The sequence below is a fragment of the Sorex araneus genome, chromosome 2 (assembly GCF_027595985.1).
Source record: "Sorex araneus isolate mSorAra2 chromosome 2, mSorAra2.pri, whole genome shotgun sequence".
NCBI lineage: Eukaryota > Metazoa > Chordata > Mammalia > Eulipotyphla > Soricidae > Sorex > Sorex araneus.
Genome location: NC_073303.1, coordinates 13,701,487 through 13,718,456, shown reverse-complemented (window position 1 = coordinate 13,718,456; position 16,970 = coordinate 13,701,487). Strand labels below are relative to the sequence as shown.

General features: G+C 42.5%; 1 long non-coding RNA gene across 1 annotated transcript in view; it reads right to left on the bottom strand.

The window, feature by feature from the left end:
- Positions 1–6,537: 6,537 nt before the first annotated feature.
- The window catches only part of LOC129402223 (uncharacterized), a 35,279-nt gene continuing 24,846 nt past the window's right edge, over positions 6,538–16,970 (bottom strand). The window contains exons 2-3 of the long non-coding RNA XR_008628595.1: positions 7,520–7,608; positions 6,538–6,983 (exon numbers count right to left, since the gene is read on the bottom strand). This is a non-coding gene — a long non-coding RNA (uncharacterized LOC129402223). The remainder of the gene's footprint in view (positions 6,984–7,519; positions 7,609–16,970) is intronic.

Sequence of the window (16,970 nt, the reverse complement as noted above, 5' to 3'; positions counted from 1 at the left end):
GAAATGATTTGGAGAGTGTGGTCAGAATAATTAAATAATAATTAGAATCAAATCAGATTCTAATATTTTCCTCCATCTATATTTAAATGTCTGTTTACACAAATGTTACTCTGTTTAAAGAAAGTGACACTTAACTTAATCCAAGAAGAAAGGGGGGTGGGGAGAAGCTTGGTCATTGTCATAGTGACGGGCTATCACTACAAGCTAGCTAAGGAATGAAATAATATAAGGGGTCAAGGAACAACAAAATGAGGATTTTTGAGGAATTATTGGAGTTCAGATACCTGTGAGAAGTAAGCTGGACATTCAGGGAATGGCTATTTGGAGAGGAGGACAATTAGGATGGGGATTTGGAGAACAGGGTCCTGAAGAATCACTTGAGCAAAAGATGAATTCACTGGTGGCAGCCAATATAAGGAAATGGATGCCTGAATTAAGATAAAAGCCAAACTGCAGAAGGAAGTCAGACAATTGGGAAGTTTGGGTTATTCAAAGCATCAACTCAATGCTGTATTGCAATGCCATTTTTTTCAGTGGGCAGCAAACTCCCACAGTTTTTATTTTAATTTTCTTATTAACTAATCATTGCTTTATAGTAATGGGTTTATAGTCAAGGGTTTAGCTTCATGCCTTTGTAGTGCGTAGATAGTTACGTTCCACACACGGATGAAACTATCTCATAGCTTTACTTCGTTACTTATTTCACTTAGCATATTCTCCTCAAGATAGAGTACTATTCCATTTACCACAACTTCTCCATACATCCTAATGAATTATTAGGTCAGTTTTATACTTTACCAGCACTTCTGAATAATGATGCTATGAATAAAGGTATACACAAATACCCTTTTAAATTAGTTTTTCCATATCCCATAGAGAAATGCAGATGGGGGTTATTGTTAGATCATGTTATTTCATAAGTGTTTTTGTTGTTGTTGTGGGGGTCACACCTGGCTGTGCTCAGGGATAAGCCCTGGTGATGCTCAGGGTTCCAAGAGTCCAACCCAGATTGGTTGTGCACAAAGCAATCTTGACAGCTGTACTATCTCCCTGGCCCTTCATTTGTAATTGTAAGGACTCTCATTTGATTTCCCATTGAGGCTAAACCAATGGACATTGTTAGTATCAGTAAATTGTGTCTGTATGTCAACCTGAATGTCCTCATTGGAGGTGTTTATTCACATATCTTGCCCATTGTTTTTTTTAAAAAAACGGGATCTTTGATTTTGTTATTGTATTAGAGTCGTGTGAGTTCTCCACAGATTCTTTGGATGTTAAATCCTCGCCAGATATACGCTGAACAAAAATATACTCCTAATTACAAGGCAGCCTCTTTGGTTTTGTGGCAAAATTCCAGCATTTCTAATACTGTTGGATTTTAGGGGCTCTCCAAACCTGCTCCTTTCATTGAAAGACTCCGAGTCGGCCAGTTTTCAGTGTCTGGCTCTGCCTCTCAACATGTGGCAGCTGTAGTTATTAAACTGACGTTTCCCTTTCCTGCCAAAAGGATGCAAGAACATGGAGATGGCACATTGGCTCTGAAGTGCCAGAGCTTCAAAGTGAAGCTCATTGTTTCCACTATTATTTCATATCATTTAGAACCAGTCAGACAAACCCATAGCTCAGGGAGCACAGGGTACCACATAGAATGTTCAGTGACCCCTTTAGATTGTTGCAATGTGCTTATGTCATCATTAAGGATCACCAAGGATGCATGCTCTGGATGAGGAAGGCTGGAGTCAAGTCTCCATCACCCTTTCCACCACCAGGAACGGCTCTCAACACCAAGCCATAAATAGCTTCTGAGCACTCCCAACCATGACCGAATGTGCCCGGCCCCAGATTATCGAGGAAGTGACACTTACAGAAGAGGTGTTTAAATAGGTGCTTAATTCTTCAAAGAATGAATGATCTGAGAAAGCTGTAGGTGCAAATGACAGATATAAAAGAATCAGCAGATACTAGAACTATTGGTAGAAATGGCCAAGGAGTTGAGGGTTCATGGGTGACAAATGAGCTTTTTGTTATACTAAACTTTGTCTGAAATCTGTGTATGCATCCTCAAATATCCCAATAGGAGATGTACTGTTCAATCATCGAGGTATTTCCTAAGGCAGTAAATTTTAAGCCATTCAGGAACGGGCTGTTGATGAATCTGATTAATACAGAGCTAACCACATTTCCTATGTGGATTACCAGGTTTTAAGAATGAAAATATGGGAACAATAAAATTTTACTGAACATAATTTATTCTCTCCTTAATGATTTAGAAGTCACCTTTAGCTCCTGTAGTGACTTAGGGACATGCCTAGGAACATCAATTATAATTGATCTGCAGATGTGCAAGGCTATAATTCACGTGGGTGCTCTGCACATGGGGAGCACAAACCGGGCAGCAGGAAGAGTAATGACAGCAGGGAATGGATGGCTGTAGAGCTAAGAAACTAACCAGGTGGCATGACTTGCCCCCAAGGGTAAAACCAGCAGTTGAAATAATAAAGTTCAAGGAGTTGAGGGACCCTGGGCTTCAATCAGAGCAGAGACATATCCAAGAGGTACTTGTTCAGGTGCTGGGAACATAAGACCACAAATCTTTGCACTGGATGTGCAGGCAGATCATATGTCTTCAAGTGAGTGGGGTAATTGGTTAGAAGCAGATGTAAAACATCCAACTAGTGGGATTTCCAAGACATGGTCCATCATCCAGGGACTGGGGCTTTCAAAGATAGGTCACTAATCATCGTAGGGTTCAGGGCAGGGCTCTTTCAGGAAATTGAAATGCGAACCAGGAAACTAGACAGCTAAGTGGAGGCTGGAGGGGAGGGGAGAAGGAGCGAGCCTTAATGAACAGTCCAGATATCAGGCTCTGGAAGCGTGTTGACTCAGGAGTGAACTTCCACCTCCCATGATGCTATTTCAAAAGGCACCAAGCAGACATAAAGGTATCCTCGATGTGTATTATGAAGAGAAAGAATGCAATGTGAAAAGATTATTCTACTCTTTTTTAAAAAAAGTAAAAACTAGAGACAGTAAAAATATCTATTGTGTCGAGAGAATGAACGGGGCAAACGCAGAGAATGTTCAGGGTAATGGCACTATTTTTGCATAATACTACAATGACAGATACATGTCATTATGCATCTGTCCAAACCCATAGAATGTGTACCACCTAGAGAGAGTGCTAATGTGAACTATGGACCTTGGGGGCTCACGCTGTGTTAATGTACATTCACCGACTGTAATAAATGTGCCACTCCTGTAGAGTGTATAAACAATGAGGGAGATCGGGCAGAGAGGGGCACAAACAGTAGATGGGATGTCTCTGGACTTTCCCCTTCATTTTGTATTAAACTGAAACTTCTCTTTAACAAATAGTCCTAAAGAAGGGGCTGGAGCGATAGCACAGAGGGCAGGGTGTTTGCCTTGCATGCGGCTAGACCCAGGTCTGATTCCCAGCATCCCATATGGTCCCCTGAGCACCTCCAGATGTAATTCCTGAGTGAAGAGCCAGGAGTAATCCCTGTGCATCAGTTGGTGGGACCACCCCCTCCACCCCCCACCCAAGAAAAATAGTCCGAAAGAAGACTTGATGGAGAGATCATCTACATGAAAGGGAACAAGTCAGAGAATGCAAGATTTAGTATGCCTAAATAAAGAATAAAGGAAAGTATGGTTTATTCTGTCAGAATGCGAGAGAGAAGCATTCTAGCTACAGGTGCAGATGACCTGCGTATTTTAAGGTATATCAAGGTACAGCATTTATATTCATACAGAAGTCAAGGGAAAACTCAAGCTAGCAAAGGCGATATTTTTGTTAAATACCTCAATTTACAGGGAAAATATAAGTCAGAGTAGCAGCTTTTTAGTTTTATAAAAGATTTACTTAAACTGCTCTTGTCTTGAAGATACTTTCTTAATACCTATGGATCCAAATCCCCTGCTATATCCATAATGGAAAGCTGGGTGGAACTAAAGGTGGACCAAAACAATGAGAACAAAAAGAAGTATATGTCCCTACCTAGAGGAGTGGGGAAGAGAAGGGTAAAGAGCAGGAGAAACTGTGTGTGTGTTGGGGCGTGGGGGTGGGAGAACAGAGGTATACCCAAGGCAAAACAGTGATCAAAAGAGAAACAGAGGAATTCGGTATTTTCAAAGCTATGTGGCATCAGTTAAGCTAATTGACAAATCCAAGGGTCCTTTTTTTTTATTTAACATTTAAAGAAAGTTGCATAGTCATTTTCATTTAAAATTTTTGTTTTCATTTGTTCAAAAGGGAAACGCAATTTGCTTTAAATTCACTACGCAAATCTCATTTATTTCCAAATCTAATAATGTTCCATAAAACAAAATGAGTTTTGGAGGGAATTTTGATGAGTATTTGATAAACGTGAGCTCTACAAGCAAAACTCGGCTTAAAATAACCAGTCTGATTTTTCAAAAACTGGGTTAATTGAATCCTCTTAGAACATAAAACTGCACTTATAAATTAAAATGCCCCACTTCATATGTCTGATTGGGTAAATTTGTGATCTTAACGAGCAAAATCTTCCCACATCCTGAATATCTCTTGAAACTTTAAATAAATTAAACTTACAAATACAGCGAATTTTGAATTCTTCTGAGCATTCTGATATTGATTGCAAGTTTCCTGTGGTGCATTTGGGCAAGAATAAAAACTTTACCAGAATTACTTGTTTATTTAAAACTGGAACTAAGACCCTGGGGGTGTGTCTCAGTGATAAAACGCTTGCCTTGAGGGCATGAGATCATGACTTCAAACCCTGGTTAGCACCACAAGCGAGTATGTCATCTTTAGCACACAACACCCAGATGTGTTGAGCATAGAAATGAACTGTGTGAGTTCCTAGTGAGCACCAAAACCATAGCATATCTGAGCACCTCAACCAAGTGTGTGATTGCATCCTGGTCATCATGGTAAGGACAAAGGGAAGGAAAAGATGGAAATACAGAAATAGAACCAAAAGACTAAATACTCCTATGGCTTTTATGATCTTGTCATTATAGTCAAAGCAGCAATGGCATAAGGATAGCAGGAGATTATTATAAACGAGGATTTCAGGCCCTTCCTCAAATTCTTTGGAGCGATAGCACAGCAGGTAGGGCATTTGCCTTGCACACGGCTGACCTGGGTTCGATTCCCAGCATCCCATATGGTCCCCCAGCACCGCCAGGAGTAATTCCTGAGTGTAGAGCCAGGAGTAGCCCCTGTGCATCGCTGGGTGTGACCCGAAAAGAAAAAAAGAAGAGTATTAGGGGATATTCATGAGAAATTCCATTGATTCATGGTGCTTTGTTGTAGAGGACACGCATGGCTGTACTTGGGGAACACTCCAGGTGTTATCTGGGTGTCATGTGGCACTGGGGATCAGACCCAAACCTTCATGTTTACAAATATGGGCTCTGCCATTTGAGTCACACTTCAAACTTCATTGATTTTTAAACTGATGCAGCATTGACTTAGAGAAGTCTACAAGTTCCAGGGGTATAGCTTGACATCTGAACAAACATACATATCATACTACATAATTACACACACACCAAACTGTAGAACCATCCACTATCATTAAAATGATCGTCTCGGCACCCATGTATGGAGACTGTGAACTAAGCTTTCGCCCCACGCCGGCTAACTGAGGAAATAACCTTCCTTCTTGGTCTCTCTCCCCTCCGGGAGAAGGCGTGGTGTCCGACATTTTGTGGGTCCGCTGAGAAGGTATGAACTTATGGCGCAAAAAAAAAAAAATGTGTGCTTTGAACTTGAAACAGCCGCGGGATACAGGGCCAGCCCCAGCCAGGGTCGGCGGCTCGGCTCTGGCCGGCCAAGGTTTTCAGCCCGGGTGCCCATGTCTCTGCAGAGCCGGTGGATGTGGAACGAGCGGGAACCAGAGACAGCTTTAGGAATTGGGGTTCCAGCAAGTGCTTGCACCCATGTATGGAGACTGTGAACTAACTTTGGCTACATGCTGTTCCAGGAAGGGAAATGATTCATTTTCAAACTTAAATCTTCGCGGACTTAATTACTATAATATAGAAATTGTAACCGCGCGGCCGCGCGACATTTTATCTCTTCATTCTCATCAGTGGAAAACTTATTATCAAATATTTCCCTGTTAATAGAGCTGTATTCTTAGGGGATAAATTCCAACAAAAATAGTGAGTCTGTTTTGAAACTCTAACAACAATAGTGAGTTATGTGTTGAAATCTGGAATGTAATCAAGGTAAAGAGAAAAGGAAGTGAAATTATCATTCACGTACGGGGTGGGTTGGGGGGTGAGGGGTGGGATGTATACTTTTTGTTTGTTTGTTTGTTTGTTTTGTTTTTGCTTTTGTTTTTGTTTTTATTGGTGGTGGAATATGGGCACTGGTGAAGGGATGGGTGTTTGAGCATTGTGTAACTGAGATATAAGCCTGAGAACTTTGTAACTTTCCACTTGGTGATTCAATAAAATAAATTTAAAAAAAAATGATCGTCTCTACCCATTCCTTCCATCCACATTCTCCTTCCCCTCTGGTAATCACTATTTTGTATTCAGGGTTGGAGACATTTTCTTGCACTTGGGTTGGTCACTTGTTTTATTTCTTTATCACATATGAGTGAAGACATCCAGAGACCATCTTTCAAATTTCTCACTTATTTTTCTTAGCATAACCATTTGCATTTTCATCCATATCCCACATGGTAAACGTCCGTCTTTGTTCACAGCTGAATAGAATTCCACTGGGTATTTATAGCACGTGTTCCTTATCTGCTCACGCACTCAAAATAGACTTTTTGGTTGTTTTTAAGTCCTGGCTGTTAGGAATTCTGCTTTATTGATCACTGACGTGCATATGTCTTTTTGAATTCTCCTAGTCTTGGCTTCTTGAGCTGGTATACGTGGAAAGGGTTGTACAGTCAGATACTTCATTTTCGAAAGCTTGGCGGGCAAAATTGAAGCTGGCACAAGCCACATTTCTTGAGCTGAAAACAAAGAAGAATGGTTCAAATTAAAAGCACCTGAGAACCTAACAAAAATACAAACCTGGCCAAAATGAGGGGCTGTCTGTCACCAACCTCACCAGGGTGAGGTTTCTCAAAGTGGGTTTATTTTTTATTTAGGGGGGTAGGAAGCAGGGGGTGGTTGTGGGGTTTGGAACACATCCAGCGATCCTTTGGGTTCACTCCTGGTGGAGCTCAGAGGACCAAATGGGCTGCCAGAGACTGTACCTGGGTCAGCCTCACGCAAGGCAAGCATCCTACCCCCTGCTGCTTGGGGACCTCCAAAGTGGGGTGATGTCTCCCTGGGCATGGGAGAGACTCTGCAACCATCCAGAAGCAGAAACTGTGATTGTCTGGGGGGCACTTTTTGTTCCCTTTGTTTGCTTTAAGAAGGTATTCATTAACGGTGGAATCTGAATCCTATTTTTTTCCCCCTAAGAGGGCAGTGGGCCAAATGTGGAACCCTCTGACCTAGAAACCAGCTTCAATAGGTGGTTAATAGACACACTGGCTCTTACCTGGGAGGGTCCTGGAGAGCAGAGTCTTGTCACCATCCCCCCTGTCCTCCAAACTCAGGTGCTCTGGAGAGGCAAAGCTTCTGCTGTAGCTTGAGAAGGGAGGAAAAGTTGAGAGAGTCAGAACCAACCATGCTAGACGCTCGGCAGTACCAGGGGGATGTCACGAATTCAGAGGGATGAGTTAGGATAAACAGAGCAACACACCCCGGGCTCAAATGAGACACGCTGGTTCTCAGATGGTTTTCAGGTGAGAGCAGCTCTAGAGCAAAGTACGGTGGTCACAGGTGGCCAGGATGTACGTCGGAGCACTGCAAAGCAGTGGAGGGGATGCAACCAAGGAGGAGACTGTTCTGGGGCTCAGTGATGTCTATGCAGACATCAATGCTTAGACCTAGCAGGGGTCCATCTCCTTGTGCAAGAGTGGATAGAGTGAAGGGCCAGGATGGGAAATGCACAAACACAATTCACATTCCCTTGCTCTGGCCAACGCCCAGGACACAAAGACACACCAAAGCAAGCCAACAATGCTGTTTGCTTTTTATTGCATTTGCACTTCCGATGTTATACTGCACCCCCAGGAAGCTGACAAATGCCCCGAGGAAAACAGTGTGTGATTGATGGGGAAGCCCACCTAAGTGAGCTTCCTTCACTTCCGGGTCGGCACACTTGTGTTGCCCCCGCTCTGTAGCCAGGGGCTTTGAACTTTGGTTTAATGTCTGCTTTGGAACGTCAGGGCAATGCTTGGGAAAAGTTTGGGGGCGATACAATTACTCATATACGCCTGGAATCTGTAGTCCACTCTGGACTCAGTGAAGGTTTCCTCTCTGTCTGTAATTCGTGTCATTTTCATTCTTTCTTTTTGTATTTTATTAAGGAATCATCGTTCTCAATTGCGGAGAGGCACCAGGTCCTTGACCATTTTCCCACAGCCCTTTTCCCCTTCCACCTCCTCAGTTCCCAGTCCTGATGCTCAAGTCTCAGGACTGTTTCCACTGGGGATTGTCTAATTCTGTGCTTTGTTTCTTTAGAGTCCACATATGAACACGATCATCTGGTACTTATCTCTTTTTATTTTTATTGTTTTGCTTTCTGACTTAAGTTAGCACAACACCCTCTCATTCCATTCAAGTTGAAACAAATTCCAAAACCTCATCCTTTCTCATTACTAAAAAATATTCAGGTAGGAATATATAGCACATTAAAATTAAAAAAAAAAAATCTATGGATCTGTCGTTAGCTCCTTGGGTTGTTCCCAGATCTGGGCTATTACAAATAGCGTTATGAAGAATTTAGGTGCAAACATGTCTCATTGGATTAATATATTTCTGTTCTTGGAGTAGATTCCCAGGAGTGGAATCCCAGGTCATGAGGAAAAATCCCCACCAGCACAAATTTTACCACTTTATGCTGGTATGCTGAGGTTTGATGAACTCATTCCCCCACCCCCTCACTTTACATGTCCTTTTGAATGTGCAGCTTGATGCATTTCATCCCTTTTGCCTCCTTCTCAAGTATCTTTTCTAAAGTGTATTGTAAACCACTCCCTTCCCCTTCGCCAAGAATTTTTTTCTCCTAGCCTTAATAGTTTATTTCAGACTTACTATCAGGGGAAATAAGAATGGAGAGAGACCCAAAACTGCAATCGCGGCTCTCAGGGGCTGTGTCATATCTGGTGTTGATCTCAGGCGTCCATTTCTTGATTTCATTTTCAATGTGGTATTATCACGATTAGTCTTTATTTTAGTATGGGATCTCTTAAGTATTTTACTCAGAGGTATTTCAAAGGCCACATTTGATAACTGCAAGCTCTGGTTGTCTTGATGGGGGTAAGAGGGAGGGGAGTTGTTAGGTTTTTGTTATTTTTTTTTAATGCCAGGCATTGCATATATACGTTGAAGAGATAATCTGAGGCTCTAGATGATATATTGGGGGTGGAATTTTATTTTGCTTCCAACAGTTCTTTCTGTTAGAAGCTGATTGTTTTCATACGATTAGATAATGTGTGGACTTAATTCAGAAAACAGAGTATCAGCTTAAGCTCATATTTAAGACTGATACTTTATGTTCTCTACCTTGTGCCTAACATTTATGAGGCTCCAACCCAAATGCTGGGGTCTTCCCAATGGTATTTCCCTTTTTTTTTTTCTTTTTGGGTCACACCTGGCGATGCACAGGAGTCATTCCTGGCTCATGCACTCAGGAATTACTCCTGGCGGTGCTCAAGGGACCATATGGGATGCTGGGATTTGAACCCGGGTCGGCCGCATGCAAGGCAAACGCCCTGCCCGCTGTGCTATCTATCACTCCAGCCCCACAATGGTATTTCCTATTGGTCAGCCTTGAATGTCAATCTCTTCAGCACCACGAGCTGAAGATACAGCTCTGTACAGCTGTGCAACAGCTTGTCAGAGCCTTGGCTGCCATTTATAAACATGCACAATCTTTTTTTTTTCCTAGGAAAGGCAGCAGAAAGAGGAAGTTTGCCTCTTTGTGGTTCTCGGATTCACTGGATCTTAGGATGGGTATTGGCCTTCAAATGCAAAAGACTATTCCATTTCTCATTTCTATGTTCTGATCAGGTTGAGAAGCCAGATCTTTGAAAGTGTATTGTAAACCATTTTCTTTTCATACATTATACAAATGATGTGAATGGCATCATTGTTTCCTAAGGGTGTGATGGCATGTGACTTATTCCTGAAAGAGGTAGAGTGTAATTTTTAGATAGAAATAGGTAAACATTCATCCCTTTTATCTAAGATACCTTCAATTTATACCTGTGGTTCTGGAATAATAATGTGTCTAGTTTTACTGCTGGACTGGAGCGATAGCACAGCAGGGAGGGTGTTTGCCTTGCACGCAGCTGACCAGGTTTGATTCCTCCGTCCCTCTCTGACAGCCCAGCAAGCTACAGAGAATATCCCACCCACACAGCAAAACTGGCAAGCCACCTGTGGAGTATTCTATATGCCAAAAACAGTAACAAGTCTCACAATGGAGACATTACTGGTGCCCACTAGAGCAAATCAATGAACAACAATGGGGCGACAGTGCTACAGAGCAGTTTTACTGTCAAAGATACCCCTGCTTAAGCTCATGTATTAAATTGTAAACTATATCATTGAAAAATTGGTGGTAGCAACAGTAACAAACATGTAGAAATGTATATGCATATATATGTGTGTGTGTACATACAAGGCAAGGCAAGTACCTTACTATACTATTTCTCTGGTCCTTCATCACACCTAAAACATTGACAATTCAATTAAAAAAAATTAAATTGGAAGCAGAAGCAATAGCATAGAGAGTTAGATATTTGCCTTGCAGAGCTCTGGTTCAATCCTTGGCACCATATTTAGTCCCCTGAGCACCACTAGATGTGGACCAACAATCTTTGTCCTTCCCAATAAAAAACTAAGAAATGAAATGGCACATTTAGTTTTGGTATGGTGACTGGAACAGAAAAACCAAACACTAAAGAAATGAGCAGACATACTAAGGAACTAGAGTGGGGGGTACACTGGGCAAAGTTGTTGGCTATTGATGGGCAGGCAAGACAGACAGACAGACAGACACAGAGCAAAGGAAAGCACCTGCCATAGAGGCAGACTGGGAGGTGGGACTGGGGAGGGGAGGGAACTGGGGACACTTGTGCTGGAAAATGCACACTGTTGGAGGGATGGGTGTTGGAACACGGTATGACTGAAGCCTAATCGTGAACAGCCTTGTAAGGGTGTGTAGCACTGTCATCCCGTTGTTCATCGATTTGGTTGAGCAGGCTCCAGTAACGTCTCCATTGTGAGACCTGTTGTTACTGTTTTTGGCATATCGAATATGCCATGGGTAGCTTGCCATGCTCTGTCGTGCAGGCAGGATACTCTCAGTAGCTTGCCGGGCTCTCTGAGAGGGATGAAGGAATCAAACCTGGGTCAGCCGCATGCAAGGCAAACGTCCTACCCGCTGTGCTATCGCTCCAGCCCTGTAAGGGTCTATCTCACAGTAATTCAATTTTAAAAATTAAATTTTTTTAAAGATATAATGGAAGGAGACAGTGGAGGCAATTATAGTAACATGAGAGATTTTACTGACACTTGTATGACATAAGGAAAGAGAAGAGGAAACAGATTCAGGAAAACAAGAAGTGAAATTAAGGCACCTTTAGTGAGCTGGACATAGGAATGAGAATGCATCTACAACACAGTCTTCCCTGGGATACCCTGGGGACAGACATTTTTAAGACATTGCACTAGAAACTAGGTTATGGATATATTTTCTGTTGTGAACTATCCATCCAACCATTCTCTTATGGAAAGGAAAAGATCTTACAATATCCACCACCTTATTTCAAAACACCTCTTATCATGGAAAACTGCACCCCCTTAATACACAGGCATAGTTCTCTCCCAGGAAAGACCCTGGACTCATCCACTTAGGCTGCCATAGCAAAATAGCAGACTGTAAGGCCCAGTATGGAGACTGAGGAAGTCCAAGATCAAGGTGCCAGATGATTCTGTTCCTAGAAATAGCTCTCTACCTCCCTAGCCCCTTCTAACCAGACCTTAACATCAGACTCTATCATACCATACTGGGGAACCAGGGATTCACATAGGAACTGGGAGACACACGATTCATTCCGTAGCAGACACACATGGCAGTTCTGTGTGCCCGCCCCACAGTGTTTCGGGTCTGTACTTTGTTACACCTAGAGGAGCTGATGGTTGAAAGGATGAGGGGAATGACCAAGTCATTTTTTTTTTTTTGCGAACTATAAAACATACACGATTATGGGCTAAGAAGGTGGGGGCAAATAAACAACCCAGCAAGAAAGAAAATTAAAAACTTTAGTCAATATCATATTCTCTGCAGGGAATCGCACCATCTTCTGATGCCTGCTAGGATGGGGAGAGCACTCGCCTGTCAGGAGAGAGAGCAGAGCATCTGTCTCGTGCGTCACCCTACAAACACGGGCAGCATCATTATAAGCTCCATAACAAACCTGCCTAACGACAGCTCTACTGCTGAGAGAAATCCCTCAAATCCCACTCTTCAGCCTGTCTCATGCTACTCTAGGAGAAATTCACTCTTAAAACATGTTACATCGAGATCTACGTTAAATACGATAAAATCCATCCATTTAAATACATGATTCGCTGCATTTTAACCTGCTAATAGAATTGCACACGCATCCTTGATCTAACTGCGGCAGCATACGCCAAACAAGAAAACTTTTACATGGAAATCCAGTCTTTGCCTCTCTCTCTCTCTCTCTCTCTCTCTCTCTCTCTCTCTCTCTCTCTCTCTCTCTCTCCCTTGCCGACTTGCAAGACAACACGGAATAAGCATAGCTTTCTTCCTTGTAAGAAATTTTTTTTTTCTCAGTTTAGCTTTAAACTTCCCAAGTGTGCTTATAGCACAGTGCCCTTGAGATTTACAAATAAAAATTCCCTCCTATCAGTCCGGAGAGATAGTTACAGGGGCAAGACGCCTGGCTTGCATGTGAGCAATCCCAGTTCAAATCCCAGACACTGCAAATGGTTCCCTGAGCACCTCCAGGAGTTATCCATGAGCAATACCCAGTGTGTCCCAAATTCTGTCCCCCCCCACATTAAAAATATTTTTTTCTTCCTATATCTGGTGACAGAGAAAGAAATCTACACACTGAGGCATTGCTTGGAATTCCCAATCCAGTAATTCTCAGGTGCCATCCTGCTCCCTCAAATTGAGAGGGTGAACACCCCACTACTACTGATTGCAAGACCAGTCTAGCTTTTCTGCTTGTAAAGCCCAGTGAGGTAGTTGGGCTTGGTTTCAGTTTGCCAAAATGAAAGTGCAGAAGGAGAAAATGAGGGAAATACACCAAGGGGCTCTGCCTCTATGTCATGCATAATTGTTATTCATCTTTCTGGGATGAAAATGACAGCCAAGATTTCTAGTGTCACACCCTTAAACTCATATGTGTCAGCAAGCGTAATTCTTGACAGTTCAGCATATTCGCGTGACCATAGTTCAAAATCTGGTTCTTTATACAAATTGGATTTTCTAGGCCTTATCAAGCTTCCCCTACTAGTATCCCCCAAAGAATACTTATCTAACACCAACTTTTTTATTAGACATTGGGAAAAGTTTCAGGCATAGCCTCCACCTACTAAAGTATAAGACAAGGCATTTAAATCAGTAAACCTCAAACGGACACTTGGATAAAAATATGAAGTGGGGCAGAAATGTTTTTTTCCATCAATGGTGAGAAAGTACATACATATTCTAGAAAAGAACATTGAATGCTGTGATTGCCATGCTCTGTTTAAAATCACAATCTTTAGTATGTTTAGAAATCTAAAGACAAAGAAAGGAGGGAGTTTTTCTATTTCTCAAACACAGATACCGTTTTTTTTTTTAAATAATCTTTTGAACAAAGGGCATACATTCATGCTTTAGGAGAGTCACATTGCAATATTCATGACCGCTCAGAGGGGAAGATTACTTCCAGACAACTCAGGAGGGCTTCAAGGAGGAGTTGGTATCTCAAGCGAGGAATCAAAGCAGTTGGTATGTGGGAGAGGCGGGCACAGAGCAATGCTGTGGAGACTGAGTCTACTGGAAAAGCTGATGGCCTAGAGCAGTCCATCGACAAAGCTACTCAACCCAAAGGCAAGGAAATGCTGCAGATAGAAGACACAATGCAGATGAGCAGAGTGGTAGAGAACACTTAAGAATGGCACTCAGGGCTGGGAGGGATACTGGGTCATTGGTGGTGGGGAATGGACACTGGTGGAGGGATGGGCTCCCGAACACTGCATGAGGGAAAAACAAGCATGAAATGTTTGAGTCTGTAACTGTACCCTCACTGTGACTAATTAAAAAATAAAAATAAAAATAAATGGCACTCATGTGTCCCAGCTTTCTGTAAATAAGAACAATGGCATTAACAGAGCTAAACCAAATTCACCAGTTGGTTGAGAGACCAGGTGACTGATTACCCAAGGAATGGCATTGGTGAGCCAGAGTTAGCACATGGCAACCAGAGACTCCTCAAATCCATAGGCATGTGTCAGAAACATGGTTACACTAATGTTGCAACAGACCAGTGCTCCCACAGGTCCCATCCATTGGGGTCAATCATATCTGCTCAAAGAAGCCATGCATGAAGATAACTGGGCTCACTCCACCTTCATTTTCCTTATGCCAGAAAGGAATTTCCTTTGTTGGCTGCCGACCTCAAAGTGGCTGACACTGTTTGAAAATCACTGATCCCAAAGACCACCACGGATGGCTTCTCTGTGCCTATTTTGTGGTGAGTACTGACACGATATATCTATGGTCAACATCCCCATGTAAGAGATTTAAAACGTTGAAAGTTGAATAAGGACTCACACTGAGGATTTCTGAGTCTAAACATCCTGGGTCTCTGTTTGTTTGAGGGCCACACTCAGTGGTGCTCAGAAGCCACTTCTGAAAGTGGTCAAGGTTGCAGCGCCCTGATTCAAACTGGGGTTGACTTTGCGTATCGCAAGCACATGTAATTTGTACTGTCTCTCCAGTGCCTTATTTTTTGGGTTAAAAAAATCATATATCGGGGCTGGAGAGATAGCACAGCGGGTAGGGTGTTTGCCTTGCACGCGGCCGACCCGGGTTCAAATCCCAGCATCTCATATGGTCCCCTGAGCACGGCCAGGGGTAATTCCTGAGTGCAGAGCCAGGAGTAACCCCTGTGCATCACCAGGTGTGACCCAAAAAGCCAAAAAAAAAAAATCATATATCACACTGCTGTTTGCAAGGATGGGTTGGTAGTGCCCCAAACTGAGGTAAACAGAAAGCCAAGTGACCCTGTGTTAACTCACACAGAAGACAGAAATCATACCCACCTGCTTCTTTTCCAGGGGAACACCACACTATGGAGATACCATCATACGTCTCTGCTTTCCACTGAACTCCTGTATTCCGACTAGAAACTGGTTTGGATACTGACCGGAAGCCCTGGTCAGCTGAAGTGTCGCCTCTTCTATAAAAAGAATATCATGTGAGTGAGCCGGGGGGGGGGCTAGCAGATAGCTCAGTGATGGGCAAAAGGAGAAAGGAAACAATGAAAGAAAGGGGCTCTTGATGGTAAGAACTCTGGCGGGCAGGAAACCAATTGCTCTGAGTTGCTTTCTCCTCTCAACTTCAATGACGCTTCCCTCCTGATGCCACTTGGGCACTCAGCAGTACAGTGTCAGACACACAGTAGCTGCCTGGTAGGTTTTGCATTTAATTGAGGCTAATTAAGCTTTGCCACTCAGACTATACACATTATTGAGTGCCCCTTAAAATATCATCAAAACTACCTGCCTCTACCCTCTTAACTCTAGAGGTCTCACACAGCAATGTGCTCACAGATCCTTAACAGAGGAATGCGAAACAGGAAGATGAAATGTAATATACTGTCCTGTGAAGAGGTACTCATTGCCAAATATGGATATTCGCTCTCTCTCTCCCCCGTTTTCCCACTCGTTGTCAAAACTTTAAACATAGAGAGCAATTCAGTTTTATGGAGAGAGGGCGAGTTCTCTCAATCTCCCCACCCCCTCATTTTAAGACCATCATTTAAAACACATAAGAAATTCCCATTAAGTCAACCTGAGAAAAGAAAGAGAGAACCGTGTAATACAAATAACAACTCCTTTGGGACTGGAGGTTCTGTAGGAATTTTCACTAATCCACATAGGCATGTTATTATAATATGTGCCCCAAACAACAAAGCCACAACTTTTCATGGGTAGAGGTTTATGTCCAAAATATAAACTGTCAAACAGTTCAGTTTGGGTAAGGCAAAAATATGTGGGCATGTTCAGTTTGTAAGAAAAAATGCTAAGTAAGGAATGTTTATCTGCCAAAGAGCATTCCTTTTCATTTCCTAACGCTTCCTAACACTTATTCTCCACTACTCTGAACTCCCTGCATGCCCCGGGCCTAGATTTTTCCTTCATCTTTTCTTACACCCAAGGCTCTCTCAGTGTGGTATGTATTCTCTTCCAAATAAAACTAGAGTATGTCTTTAAAAAAACAACCAACTCACTTCCTTGTTATAGATTTATAAACAAGACCAAAAAAATAAAGTTAGATTCTGATGGAAATGGGACGGGGGTTATAGTAAAGTATGTAGCATTTTAGTCACCTGAAACTTCACAATATACCTTATAGCTTTATTTATGGCAGGATGGTAATTGGAATTATTTGCTTATATTCCTGATCCCTGCCCCACTTAATCTGTTCAGAGAGGGCGTAGCCTAGCAGAAAGCTAAGAGTAAAAACACCTTGTGTTTATAGTCTGGCACTCAGGAAGTAATGGAGAAAAATCTCAATTAACAAACACTGTTGTAAGAATACATTATATAGGCAGATCCAAGCCAGCTCTCTCCCCAAAGGGACAACACAACATTCCTCTTGGAGAGACAGAGAGGAACTCGAGCAAAATAAC